This window comes from Garra rufa, chromosome 17 (assembly GCF_049309525.1).
Source record: "Garra rufa chromosome 17, GarRuf1.0, whole genome shotgun sequence".
Classification (NCBI taxonomy): Eukaryota; Metazoa; Chordata; class Actinopteri; order Cypriniformes; family Cyprinidae; genus Garra; species Garra rufa.
In genome coordinates, this window is record NC_133377.1 from 18,045,845 (window position 1) to 18,059,811 (window position 13,967).

The window sequence follows — 13,967 nt, forward strand, 5'->3', positions numbered from 1 at the left end:
ATGATATTCTGTTTACATTGTGTACAGTCGCTGGAGTGTTTTTATTTAAATGCTTTTAAAAGAGGCTTAGTGATGTAGTTCGCAGACCGAGAGCTCGGAGACTTGACTCTCATGTCAGTACAACAGAAAACACTGGCTGAAGGCAGCTCTCTCCGTTTTAAATTAAACTGCTTGCAAACTCCTGAAATTAGCTCTTGGTGTGTTCTAAGGGGTTGACAGAATGAAATCGCTGGAACATTTAAATTTTAAAAGGCCGTATTTATTTTCATTTTTTCCGCTCCACCCCTTCAGTGGAGTGAAATGGCTTAAACTGGGCATTATTTTTCGTACGTGACCTGTGGTTAGAGGCATTGTTTCTTGTTAGTAAGACATATGGCTTAATAAATTATGTCCTTGGGTATAATTTGCAAGCTAACATGCAGTATAAGCTATTTCCTACGTTTAACCTGAATATAAATGATTTTATCCACTATTTTTGTGCGTCCTCTATAAAGCACCATTTATGATTAGTGCGCATGCGCACAAATGCCTAAGGGAACTTTGGAGTATAAGAGGGAGTATGACGTAAGAGGGAGCCCGTGCTAAATCAAACATAAAATACAGCGAAATGACAGGGGGAAAAAATATTAAATGAGTGATTAGGTGCTCTGTTCAATACAGTTGCATTTTTTGAGAACTCTAATCAGTTAAATAGCAGAAGTTATTAGTTGGTGAGGTCTTTAACAACAGCCGTACTTTGTTGATCTTACGTGGTTCAAACGATGAGACCATATTCATGAAACAGTCTTTACTAGCTTATTCGTTTCCACAAAAATGCAGCACAAATAAGCAAGCATTTTAACGTTTTAAATACACTAATCTACTATTATTGTTCAATCGCTGGAGTGTTTTTTTTTTATTTTATATATTTTTAATGCCTTTAAAATATGTAGTTTTCTGAACACGGACGAAGAAACGCCAGCCCCGAAGCTCATCCGTAAACCACATAAAACAGCTCATATGCGCTTAATATAGCTCTTTAAAATGATATTCTGTTTACATTGTGTACAGTCGCTGGAGTGTTTTTATTTAAATGCTTTTAAAAGAGGCTTAGTGATGTAGTTCGCAGACCGAGAGCTCGGAGACTTGACTCTCATGTCAGTACAACAGAAAACACTGGCTGAAGGCAGCTCACTCCGTTTTAAATTAAACTGCTTGCAAACTCCTGAAATTAGCTCTTGGTGTGTTCTAAGGGGTTGACAGAATGAAATCGCTGGAACATTTAAATTTTAAAAGGCCGTATTTATTTTCTTTTTTTCCGCTCCACCCCTTCAGTGGAGTGGAATGGCTTAAACTGGGCATTATTTTTCGTACGTGACCTGTGGTTAGAGGCATTGTTTCTTGTTAGTAAGACATATGGCTTAATAAATTATGTCCTTGGGTATAATTTGCAAGCTAACATGCAGTATAAGCTATTTCCTACGTTTAACCTGAATATAAATGATTTTATTCACTATTTTTGTGCGTCCTCTATAAAGCACCATTTATGATTAGTGCGCATGCGCACTAATGCCTAAGGGAACTTTGGAGTATAAGAGGGAGTATGACGTAAGAGGGAACCCGTGCTAAATCAAACATAAAATACAGCGAAATGACAGGGGAAAAAAATATTAAATGAGTGATTAGGTGCTCTGTTCAATACAGTTGCATTTTTCGAGAACTCTAATCAGTTAAATAGCAGAAGTTATTAGTTGGTGAGGTCTTTAACAACAGCCGTACTTTGTTGAACTAACGTGGTTCAAACGATGAGACCATTTTCATGAAACAGTCTTTACTAGCTTATTCGTTTCCACAAAAATGCAGCACAAATAAGCAAGCATTTTAACGTTTTAAATACACTAATCTACTATTATTGTTCAATCGCTGGAGTGTTTTTTTATTTTATATATTTTTAATGCCTTTAAAATGTGTAGTTTTGTGAACACGGACGAAGAAACGCCAGCCCCGAAGCTCATCCGTAAACCACATAAAACAGCTCATATGCGCTTAATATAGCTCTTTAAAATGATATTCTGTTTACATTGTGTACAGTCGCTGGAGTGTTTTTATTTAAATGCTTTTAAAAGAGGCTTAGTGATGTAGTTCGCAGACCGAGAGCTCGGAGACTTGACTCTCATGTCAGTACAACAGAAAACACTGGCTGAAGGCAGCTCTCTCCGTTTTAAATTAAACTGCTTGCAAACTCCTGAAATTAGCTCTTGGTGTGTTCTAAGGGGTTGACAGAATGAAATCGCTGGAACATTTAAATTTTAAAAGGCCGTATTTATTTTCATTTTTTCCGCTCCACCCCTTCAGTGGAGTGGAATGGCTTAAACTGGGCATTATTTTTCGTACGTGACCTGTGGTTAGAGGCATTGTTTCTTGTTAGTAAGACATATGGCTTAATAAATTATGTCCTTGGGTATAATTTGCAAGCTAACATGCAGTATAAGCTATTTCCTACGTTTAACCTGAATATAAATGATTTTATCCACTATTTTTGTGCGTCCTCTATAAAGCACCATTTATGATTAGTGCGCATGCGCACAAATGCCTAAGGGAACTTTGGAGTATAAGAGGGAGTATGACGTAAGAGGGAGCCCGTGCTAAATCAAACATAAAATACAGCGAAATGACAGGGGGAAAAAATATTAAATGAGTGATTAGGTGCTCTGTTCAATACAGTTGCATTTTTTGAGAACTCTAATCAGTTAAATAGCAGAAGTTATTAGTTGGTGAGGTCTTTAACAACAGCCGTACTTTGTTGATCTTACGTGGTTCAAACGATGAGACCATATTCATGAAACAGTCTTTACTAGCTTATTCGTTTCCACAAAAATGCAGCACAAATAAGCAAGCATTTTAACGTTTTAAATACACTAATCTACTATTATTGTTCAATCGCTGGAGTGTTTTTTTTTATTTTATATATTTTTAATGCCTTTAAAATATGTAGTTTTCTGAACACGGACGAAGAAACGCCAGCCCCGAAGCTCATCCGTAAACCACATAAAACAGCTCATATGCGCTTAATATAGCTCTTTAAAATGATATTCTGTTTACATTGTGTACAGTCGCTGGAGTGTTTTTATTTAAATGCTTTTAAAAGAGGCTTAGTGATGTAGTTCGCAGACCGAGAGCTCGGAGACTTGACTCTCATGTCAGTACAACAGAAAACACTGGCTGAAGGCAGCTCACTCCGTTTTAAATTAAACTGCTTGCAAACTCCTGAAATTAGCTCTTGGTGTGTTCTAAGGGGTTGACAGAATGAAATCGCTGGAACATTTAAATTTTAAAAGGCCGTATTTATTTTCATTTTTTCCGCTCCACCCCTTCAGTGGAGTGGAATGGCTTAAACTGGGCATTATTTTTCGTACGTGACCTGTGGTTAGAGGCATTGTTTCTTGTTAGTAAGACATATGGCTTAATAAATTATGTCCTTGGGTATAATTTGCAAGCTAACATGCAGTATAAGCTATTTCCTACGTTTAACCTGAATATAAATGATTTTATTCACTATTTTTGTGCGTCCTCTATAAAGCACCATTTATGATTAGTGCGCATGCGCACTAATGCCTAAGGGAACTTTGGAGTATAAGAGGGAGTATGACGTAAGAGGGAACCCGTGCTAAATCAAACATAAAATACAGCGAAATGACAGGGGAAAAAAATATTAAATGAGTGATTAGGTGCTCTGTTCAATACAGTTGCATTTTTCGAGAACTCTAATCAGTTAAATAGCAGAAGTTATTAGTTGGTGAGGTCTTTAACAACAGCCGTACTTTGTTGAACTAACGTGGTTCAAACGATGAGACCATTTTCATGAAACAGTCTTTACTAGCTTATTCGTTTCCACAAAAATGCAGCACAAATAAGCAAGCATTTTAACGTTTTAAATACACTAATCTACTATTATTGTTCAATCGCTGGAGTGTTTTTTTATTTTATATATTTTTAATGCCTTTAAAATGTGTAGTTTTGTGAACACGGACGAAGAAACGCCAGCCCCGAAGCTCATCCGTAAACCACATAAAACAGCTCATATGCGCTTAATATAGCTCTTTAAAATGATATTCTGTTTACATTGTGTACAGTCGCTGGAGTGTTTTTATTTAAATGCTTTTAAAAGAGGCTTAGTGATGTAGTTCGCAGACCGAGAGCTCGGAGACTTGACTCTCATGTCAGTACAACAGAAAACACTGGCTGAAGGCAGCTCTCTCCGTTTTAAATTAAACTGCTTGCAAACTCCTGAAATTAGCTCTTGGTGTGTTCTAAGGGGTTGACAGAATGAAATCGCTGGAACATTTAAATTTTAAAAGGCCGTATTTATTTTCATTTTTTCCGCTCCACCCCTTCAGTGGAGTGGAATGGCTTAAACTGGGCATTATTTTTCGTACGTGACCTGTGGTTAGAGGCATTGTTTCTTGTTAGTAAGACATATGGCTTAATAAATTATGTCCTTGGGTATAATTTGCAAGCTAACATGCAGTATAAGCTATTTCCTACGTTTAACCTGAATATAAATGATTTTATCCACTATTTTTGTGCGTCCTCTATAAAGCACCATTTATGATTAGTGCGCATGCGCACAAATGCCTAAGGGAACTTTGGAGTATAAGAGGGAGTATGACGTAAGAGGGAGCCCGTGCTAAATCAAACATAAAATACAGCGAAATGACAGGGGGAAAAAATATTAAATGAGTGATTAGGTGCTCTGTTCAATACAGTTGCATTTTTTGAGAACTCTAATCAGTTAAATAGCAGAAGTTATTAGTTGGTGAGGTCTTTAACAACAGCCGTACTTTGTTGATCTTACGTGGTTCAAACGATGAGACCATATTCATGAAACAGTCTTTACTAGCTTATTCGTTTCCACAAAAATGCAGCACAAATAAGCAAGCATTTTAACGTTTTAAATACACTAATCTACTATTATTATTCAATCGCTGGAGTGTTTTTTTTTATTTTATATATTTTTAATGCCTTTAAAATATGTAGTTTTCTGAACACGGACGAAGAAACGCCAGCCCCGAAGCTCATCCGTAAACCACATAAAACAGCTCATATGCGCTTAATATAGCTCTTTAAAATGATATTCTGTTTACATTGTGTACAGTCGCTGGAGTGTTTTTATTTAAATGCTTTTAAAAGAGGCTTAGTGATGTAGTTCGCAGACCGAGAGCTCGGAGACTTGACTCTCATGTCAGTACAACAGAAAACACTGGCTGAAGGCAGCTCACTCCGTTTTAAATTAAACTGCTTGCAAACTCCTGAAATTAGCTCTTGGTGTGTTCTAAGGGGTTGACAGAATGAAATCGCTGGAACATTTAAATTTTAAAAGGCCGTATTTATTTTCATTTTTTCCGCTCCACCCCTTCAGTGGAGTGGAATGGCTTAAACTGGGCATTATTTTTCGTACGTGACCTGTGGTTAGAGGCATTGTTTCTTGTTAGTAAGACATATGGCTTAATAAATTGTGTCCTTGGGTATAATTTGCAAGCTAACATGCAGTATAAGCTATTTCCTACGTTTAACCTGAATATAAATGATTTTATTCACTATTTTTGTGCGTCCCAAACTGACATAGAATCAACGTAGAATCGACGTCTCCCGTGACATCGAAACGACGTTGATCTCCGACGTCGATCCAATATCAGTTTTGCTCATCGGGGTAATGTTGAATCGACGTCAGGCACGCCATTCAAAACTAACGTAAAATCGACGCAATTGGTTCACTTACCCAACGTTGAATCGACGTTGATTTTCAGTTGGTTGAAACGACGTTATAGAATCAACACATATTCGACATAAAATCGATCTAATTGGTTGGCTTACCTAACGTTGAAACGATGTTGATTTCAGGGGGGTAAAACGATGCTACACAATAAATATTTTCTGCTTGTTTCTTACATACATTTTAATAGATAAATTAGCCTGTATATGCAATAATTTATTGAACACACATCAAATTCAGTCATAATTTATTTATTATTTACACAAAATTCAGAAATACATGTTTGACACTCAAATACACACAAAGAAATCAAATTACTGGAAGTAAACACAAAGAAAGTAATTTACAGGCTAATAAAGAAGTTACAAATTAAAAGCTATATTCACTTCAGAATAAAAAAATTTCAAATGTTTTTGTTTAGTGGGGCACAAAAGGAGATGTAAGGCAGACAGCCACAGTCACTATTCACTATCATTGCTATCATTCTAATTACTGAGACTATGCCACTCTCTCCTTTTGTGTTCCACAAAATAAAGACATATTGGTGAAAAGATGATTTATAAAGATTTCCGACCCTTGAAAACAGAAGACAGAGGTACATAGCAGATAAAGCGATTTTCTTTTGCAATTAAAATTTAGGTTCCTTGTGATATCAGGGGTGTGAACTAATCAGGTCAGGTTTGAAAAGGGTGATCCAGACATAACCCACAATATCAGGCATAGACAAAGTTAATTTCTAATTGCTGTTTTATGTAATATCACTCCATATACACATTTTTAGAGGATTTTTTTAGCATTTGCCTAAAAATATTATCATGTGTATATACAGTATTCATATAAAACGGCAGCATTTTATTTAAAATGTACATTTCTAATCATTATTAATGGAAATAATAAGTAAAATATGCTATGTGTTTCTGTCACTTGGTGGAAAACAAATGCTTGAGTAAATGAAATGAATGAAAATGACCTGAAATTACCACTTACAATGGCAGCAGTGGAACACTCATGAGCTCATTTACCATTTTCACTCCCTTAAGTTTTACATGCTTTTCTTTTAGATGTATAATTATGATAATTTGCATCCCTAGACATTGTTTAGTTGTTTATGTCCCTTTGTTATATTTGCATACCATACATCTATTGTATGTGGTATTATTATTAGCAAAACTGAGCACCTGGCTGTGACAGTGGAATTTGTATTTGTAGAGAATATATAAGTATGTTTTAGGAGTTGCAAACTTGTATTTTTTGTTTCTTTCACAAACACAACAAAACCTTCTCAAAATATATATTTTTTTTTTTGCAGGAGCAAAAATCCTGTTCCACAAATGAAAAAATTCACACGCTCCGTTATACCAGATTTATGCAGGACTATATTTCATTTTTTCTGAAATGTGTATTTATTAGAACTTTACATATTTACAGACTTTATTAGAATTTAGCATAGAATCTAGCACTTACCTATTGCTATTCGCTCCAATTTATTAAAAAAAATAAAGAAAGAAAAACTTGCTGAGTGTACTGTGCTAGCAGAAGTGGGTCAAAGGCCACATGTTGTATTTATCTCATTTACAGTCGTGGTCACAATTTTTAGCACCCTCAGTAAATATGATCAAAGAAGCCTGTAAAAAAAAGTACTTTCATCAAAAAAGATGAAAGGCTTACTCCACCCTAAAATGAAAATTTTGTCATTACCCCCATTTTGGATGAAAACCGGGGGCTTTGTGGCTGTCCCTTTGACTGCCAAGTAGATAACACTGTCAAGGCCCAGAAAAGTATGAAAGATGTCATCAAAATAGTCAATCTGCCATCAGAGGTTCAACCATAATTTTACAAAGCTACGAGTAAACTTTTTGTACACAAAGAAAAGAAAAATAGTGACTTTAGCCACCGTAGCGGCATTTTGGAGAGTATCCGCTGGGCGCTAATAGAGTAAGCTGTTCCATGTCAGCCGCAACACACGGATGTGTGATCTTAAATTGTGTTCGGAAGACAAACAAAGCATTTATGGGTTTGAAATGACATGGGGAAAAGTAAAAAGTAAAAAGTTCATTTTGGGGTGGAGTAACCCTTTAACAATACAGTTTTATTTTCACAGGCTTCATATTTACCAAGGGTGCCAATAATTCTGACTACAACTGTATATGCAAATGTGCAAATTTTGTTCATGACTTGAGATTTTTATTCAAGTGTGTGAGTGTTTTGCCCTTCATTCACTGCAGCAACTCTAGCCTAACTGTGAGCATATAAGGTACTTAATTTGTGAATTGTAGATTAGGATCTGTGCACCTGAGAATTTGAAATGGTATAACTGTTGTGTTATGTTTGTGAGAAAGAGTACAAAAAAAATAACTCCTATAAAATGTATTCTCTGTGGCTTTAAATTTACTGATACACATGCGTGACTATTCTTTACAACTACAAATTCCACTATCACAGGTGTTCAGTTTTGCTATAATAATACCTTCACAGAAAATGTTAGTAGTCAGCATATATGCAAAAGCAGAGAGGTCAGTGTGGTGTACTGTAGGCACATCTGTCCAGGCCAACATCTGGTGTACTGATGTATTCAACTGGAATCCCAGAAAATCTGCAATAAAAATGTTACAGTTCAAAATCCATCATACATAACTGATATAACAGGACTGCCCATTCCTGGAGATCCACCTACTTGTAGAATTGTGATCTAAACCTGATCCAACACAACCGTCTGTAATTCTCAACTTTGCAGGAAGGTATATTTCCAGGAACTGGACTGGGTACCCTGCATTATAAAGTATCACATTTTGTATCTGGTATTACAAATTATCAATGTAAGCTTAATTTTAGTTTAACTAATTAGAAAATATTTGTGGCATAATATGGGTGTTTTGTGAGAAGTCCAGTGACCTTGTTATGTATTTTTTTTTTTTTCATGTGTTTTCATAAAAGACTAATGATGCAAAATATAAAACCCCCATGCATTTACAAACCTGATATGGATAAATACAACGGTGGAAATCTTGAGTCCATGTTTGTTACATAGGAAAGCCTTCCACTGACGTGCTGTGAAGTAGATTTCTTGACAAGTTCCTCCCTAAAAGTAGATCAACAACAAAGTAACTGTATTGTCATAGTGTGTAATTTAATAAAGTCACTATATTACTTTTTAAAAGATCTCATTAATACCTTTGCTTAACAATATTTTTAGATCTTATGACGAAGGCATATAACACCTTTTTAGGTTAATTTACAGTCATTTACATCTGCATCAAAAATACATACTCTGTCCCAAACTGCTGTTTAGTAAATGTAGTAAAAGATGTCCAAACTGCTAAATAATTTAATAGTAGTAGTATATAAAAAATTACAAATATGCAAAACATTGTTCATTTACATATATTACCCACACTGTAACAATACAAAGTTGAAAATCTGCAAACTTACCTTTTTGGGCAATGATTACAATATAAGGATAATATTTGTCAGGTTTGTATAGTTGACATCATCTCAAGTCTTTGTAAGTGCTGCTGGCATCTTCTGAAGTCTTCACAAGTGAAGCTGGATCCAAACTGGAACTGGTGTAATCTCTAGCAACCTTGGGATGGGCATCCCGAGATTGAAACAGGAAAGCAAAAAGAGAAAGATTAGTATAACTGCTGTTCATATTATTTCAGACAAACGATTATTCATTTCATAACATACAACTAAAGTGCAAGGTCACAAGATGTTTTTTTGTGTTAATATATGTTAAAATGTAATTGATTGCTGTGATCAAAGCTGTAATTTTTAGCATCATTACAGTCTTCAGTGTCACATGATCATTCAGAAATCATTTTAATATGCTGATTTTGCACACAAAAAAACAGCTGTGCTGATTTATATTTTTTGTGTGAACCTTCTTAATGTTGTGAAATTTATTTTTATCATGATTTTTTAAAGAAATTAATTTTGTTATTCAGCAAAGATACAAAGTGAGTGTAAAGATTTGTTTCAAATAAATGCTGTTCTTTTGAATTTTCTGTTCAATCAAGGAATCCTGAAAGAAAAAAATAGCAACACAACAGTTTTCAACATTGATAATAATCAAAAATGTATGTTAAAGTGCATATTGCAGGTTAGAGACTCCGGTGAATTGATGTATAGAAAAATAATGTAGGAACCAGATTTTCTTTAAAATATACTTCAAAATACGCTATTAAGGCTTCTAGAGTCGTTTTTGTGAGAGAATTTTACTTCCGCATCTGAAAAACTGGCAAACCGGTAGTGACGTAACGAGAGGGAGAGCGGTCAATGTAAACCATAGGAAAACAATGGATCGCAATGACTGTTCGGACGCAGAGAACATTTAAAATGTTTATTTACACTTGTATGACGAACCACAGACACAAATATGAGACTGCTATGTGGCCAAGAGAGCAGGGACATGCCAGGATTAAACAGAACAGCGGTCAGAGGAGACAAATTAAGTTGTGGTGTGAGGAGAACAGGGCAGGTGTCTGAGAGAGATCAGTGTTAGCTGACGATATCTAATCGGGCAAAATCATAGCATTTGTCATCTAAAAGTATTGATTCTACTTACCAGTAACACAAACGAATGATCGTTGTCGATCAAGCGTGTCATACTCATTAATTTCCGATGCAAACGTTACGTGATATAGCGGGTTTTTATTACCGCGCGCGCGAGAGAGATAAACACCTTTTTGTTTTAGGCCTATTATATGCTTATATGGGAAATACCCCCAAACTTGATGTGCTGTCTCTGACTCTGCACCCAGGCTTTGAGGCTTGCTGTCTGAAATCAAAATAGGTTCTACATATAGCTTAAATGCATTTTAGGCAGGGGCATCTCCAGGCCAGCAGACATGAGTAAGCTTATGGTAGAGATCATTTATTACTCTGAGCTAAATACTTACAAATAAAAAACGTACAAATAAACAGTAACATTTTATCTCAATTACAGTTTGACTATATTTAGGTGACAAATACATGTAAAGTAAAACTTTTTGATGCCATTGGTAAAAGACATTTAATATTGACAGCATAAAGTTGTCTGCTCATCAGGAAGCCCTTACCTGCATGTGTTGTGTCAGCTATTAGACAGTTTACAGAGGAAGGATTACTTTATAAAGGTTTTGAATGGCCCCATTTTGGTGACAAACAATAAAAAATAATCACAATCACAAATTGTCTTACTGTATACATTTTTTATGAAGTTTACAACATATATATCAAGCAGAGCTGCATTTATGGCTAATTCAATTCAGTTTAATTTATACAGCAATAAATCATAAATATTATTTCATAGTACTGTTAATACCCAACTTAAAACACAACATTGCAACTGTTAATATATACATGTAGATGTACAAAACATATACTACTGAAAGAAAAATATTTTCAGTGTGGGTATCACACTAATGTGTGACATTAGTGAAGGTTAATAACAGCTGGCTCCACTGCTTCAGATCTTCACACAGCCTCATGTCTTGCAATGTCTCCCAAAGCCCTATAAACACAACACATGACAATACATTACAAATTAGCTGTGCAAACAATGTGAACAAGCTGTAACTAGACTTGATGATTATAATATTAACAAACTGAGGATAACTGACCAGTAATGCCTTCTCCTATATGGTACCGTTTTTACACAGTTCTTAAAATGATATTGCTAATGCTTACAAGCTAGCTACGGTGCTTTACAAAAACGTATACACATCTCGTTGTCTCATTATTTAAATAAATATGTTCACGGATTTGGTATTTATGAGAAGTTGTGAGAAGAAAAACAAAACTTACGGTGCAGTTCCCGTTTTCGTCGAGCTGCATCTCTGACGGCTTCGGACGAACCACAGTCTGACAGCGGACCCGATGAAGCTGCTTTGTGCACCGAAGGAACTGCACCGGCTCTGAGCCTCACTTGGTTCTTGCTTCAGCATCTCATGTTGAACTGCATCATATCGCCGGGATGATAATCCTCCAGAGTAAAGTGAACGCGTTTTTCGAAGCAGATGCATTAGTATAGGCCCGTCACTTCATCCGCACAAACGCACCCAGATACAGAAGATAGCACCGTTCTTTTTATTGTAACGTTAAGTAAACCCGTGGACACGATGTCCTGACAGGCTGGAGTTTGTGCAGCCTCCATAAATACAATAATTTACCATGACGATGATCAATTAAAATTAAAAATAACTACCGAAAACACACTAACTCAAGACTGCTCCTACTGAATAGCATCAGAGCTAGGCGAACGACTCCCTCTCGTGACGTCATATGACGCGGTGTGGAAAAAAAAGCTGTTTTTGAGAGCTGTCAAGGAAACCGTCACTTTGTCTTCTAAATTTGTGCCCTTAGGTCTTGTAAAATATTTTCAAATAGCGCATTAACGGTTCGTATAGTATTTTTATTCACGAATATATGTTTATCTCGAATTTTTTTTTAACCTGCAATATGCACTTTAAGCATCAAATCAGCATAATTTCTGAAGGATCATGACACTGAAGACTGGAGTAATAATGCTGAAAATTCTGCTTTGTTCACAGAAATAAATTACATTTTACAATATATTCACAAAGTAAACAACTTTAAAATGGTAATAATACTTTACAATATCACCGTTTTTGCTGTTTTTTAATCTTGAATTTTTAAATAAATCCAGTCTTGGTACACAAAAAGAACTTATATAGAAAACTTAAAAAAAAAAAAAAAAAAAAAAATATATATATATATATATATATATATATATATATATATATCTTACTGAAATTTGAACATTAGTGTTTGTTTGAGGTTAACTTACTAGCCATATGGTTTACTGTGCCTTAGAGTTGTTGTCTGACAGGAGGTTTGCTCCAACTCTGGGGTGCAGGCCATCGTCATGGAAAAAAATAAGAACATAAGAAGCAATTTGTCACAGAGCCAACAATATTTAGCACATGTGATATGTAGAAAAGATAAAGAATATACTGAAAATAAATTCTTAACATACAATAATTTGCTTCTAGGTTTACTTTTTTGAAATTGTTTATATTTCTTACTTCGCAATATCAATATTTGTTTACCATGAGAGATCAAACTGCTTTTGAACTAGATTCTGTTACGTCAGTGACGTCACCGATTAACGGTACCATGTATATGTTTAGGTTATCTGAGCCTATTTCCAATCACCCATTGATAAAATACCAGTAAAACTACAACAGACCTGTCAAAACTTCTTGTCTACACATAAATACGTGATTAAAATCAGAAACTCTCATAAACTGCTCAGTTTATGGAGTTAGCATAACGTTACCTCCTCTTACACCAGTTAAGATGCTAACGGACTTTTTCGAAGACACTAAACCATCTCTATGGACTAAAGTCAACAGAAGCGAGTCAAATACAAGCAAGAGAAGTGTCAGAGACAGCTATATGTAATATTTGTATGATTTTAGGAACTGACCTTACCGAAAATAGTGAAAACAACAGCGAGAGACCCGAGTTTCTTGCTTGTCCGTTGCTGTGTTGTTGCCCCGTTTCCATGACAACTCCCTCCGCTGTAGTGTTTGAATGGGACTCGATCGTTTGCGCACTCATTAAAACATGTCAGCAGAAGTTACAAAAAATAAACACATAAAATTAGTGTCAGGAACAGCTATATGTAATATTTGTGTGATTTTAGGTACTAAACTTACCGAAAGCAATACAAACAACAGGGAGAAACGCAGTTTCCAGCTTGTCAGCCGTTGTGTTGCAGCCCGTTTCCATGACAACTCCCTCGCTCCAGTGTTTGAAAGCTACGCGAATGTTCAGCGTGCACGCACACGTCAGTCACGCAAAATGTACATAGATAAACAATTTTAATTTTAATTAAACTGCTATTAAATCATACATTTAAGTTTTTGTTTTGCAGTTCTGTGACCCATTTACAGGTGCAAAATGCCCTGCACCTGATAGTCAGATAAGCACTTTTATCGTTTAAGAAGTTTAAGTTTTATAGATTTAATAGTTTTATTTAATAGTTTATTTTTATGTAATATTTTTATTATTAATTTATTATTTATTATTTTTATCTTTTCTTTTTCTTTTTTTCTTTTTGTAGAAGGCCGGATTAATACCCCTAGAACTGCCCGATATATTTTATTTCTTTATGTATTTTTCTTTCAATTTAAATTATATTTCTTATTAAAAATAATAAAACAAAACTATAACAAAATAAAACAAACAAAAACAGTAAATGAAACAAACA

General features: G+C 35.2%; 1 long non-coding RNA gene across 1 annotated transcript; it reads right to left on the bottom strand.

Annotated features, from left to right (window-relative positions):
- Window positions 1-6,007: 6,007 nt before the first annotated feature.
- On the bottom strand, window positions 6,008-13,457 carry LOC141290167 (uncharacterized). Its single transcript, XR_012340059.1, has 6 exons — window positions 13,187-13,457; window positions 12,540-12,597; window positions 9,182-9,332; window positions 8,728-8,831; window positions 8,427-8,519; window positions 6,008-8,345 (listed from the first exon to the last, which is right to left on the bottom strand). It is a non-coding gene; the product is annotated as an uncharacterized lncRNA (long non-coding RNA).
- Window positions 13,458-13,967: the final 510 nt, after the last annotated feature.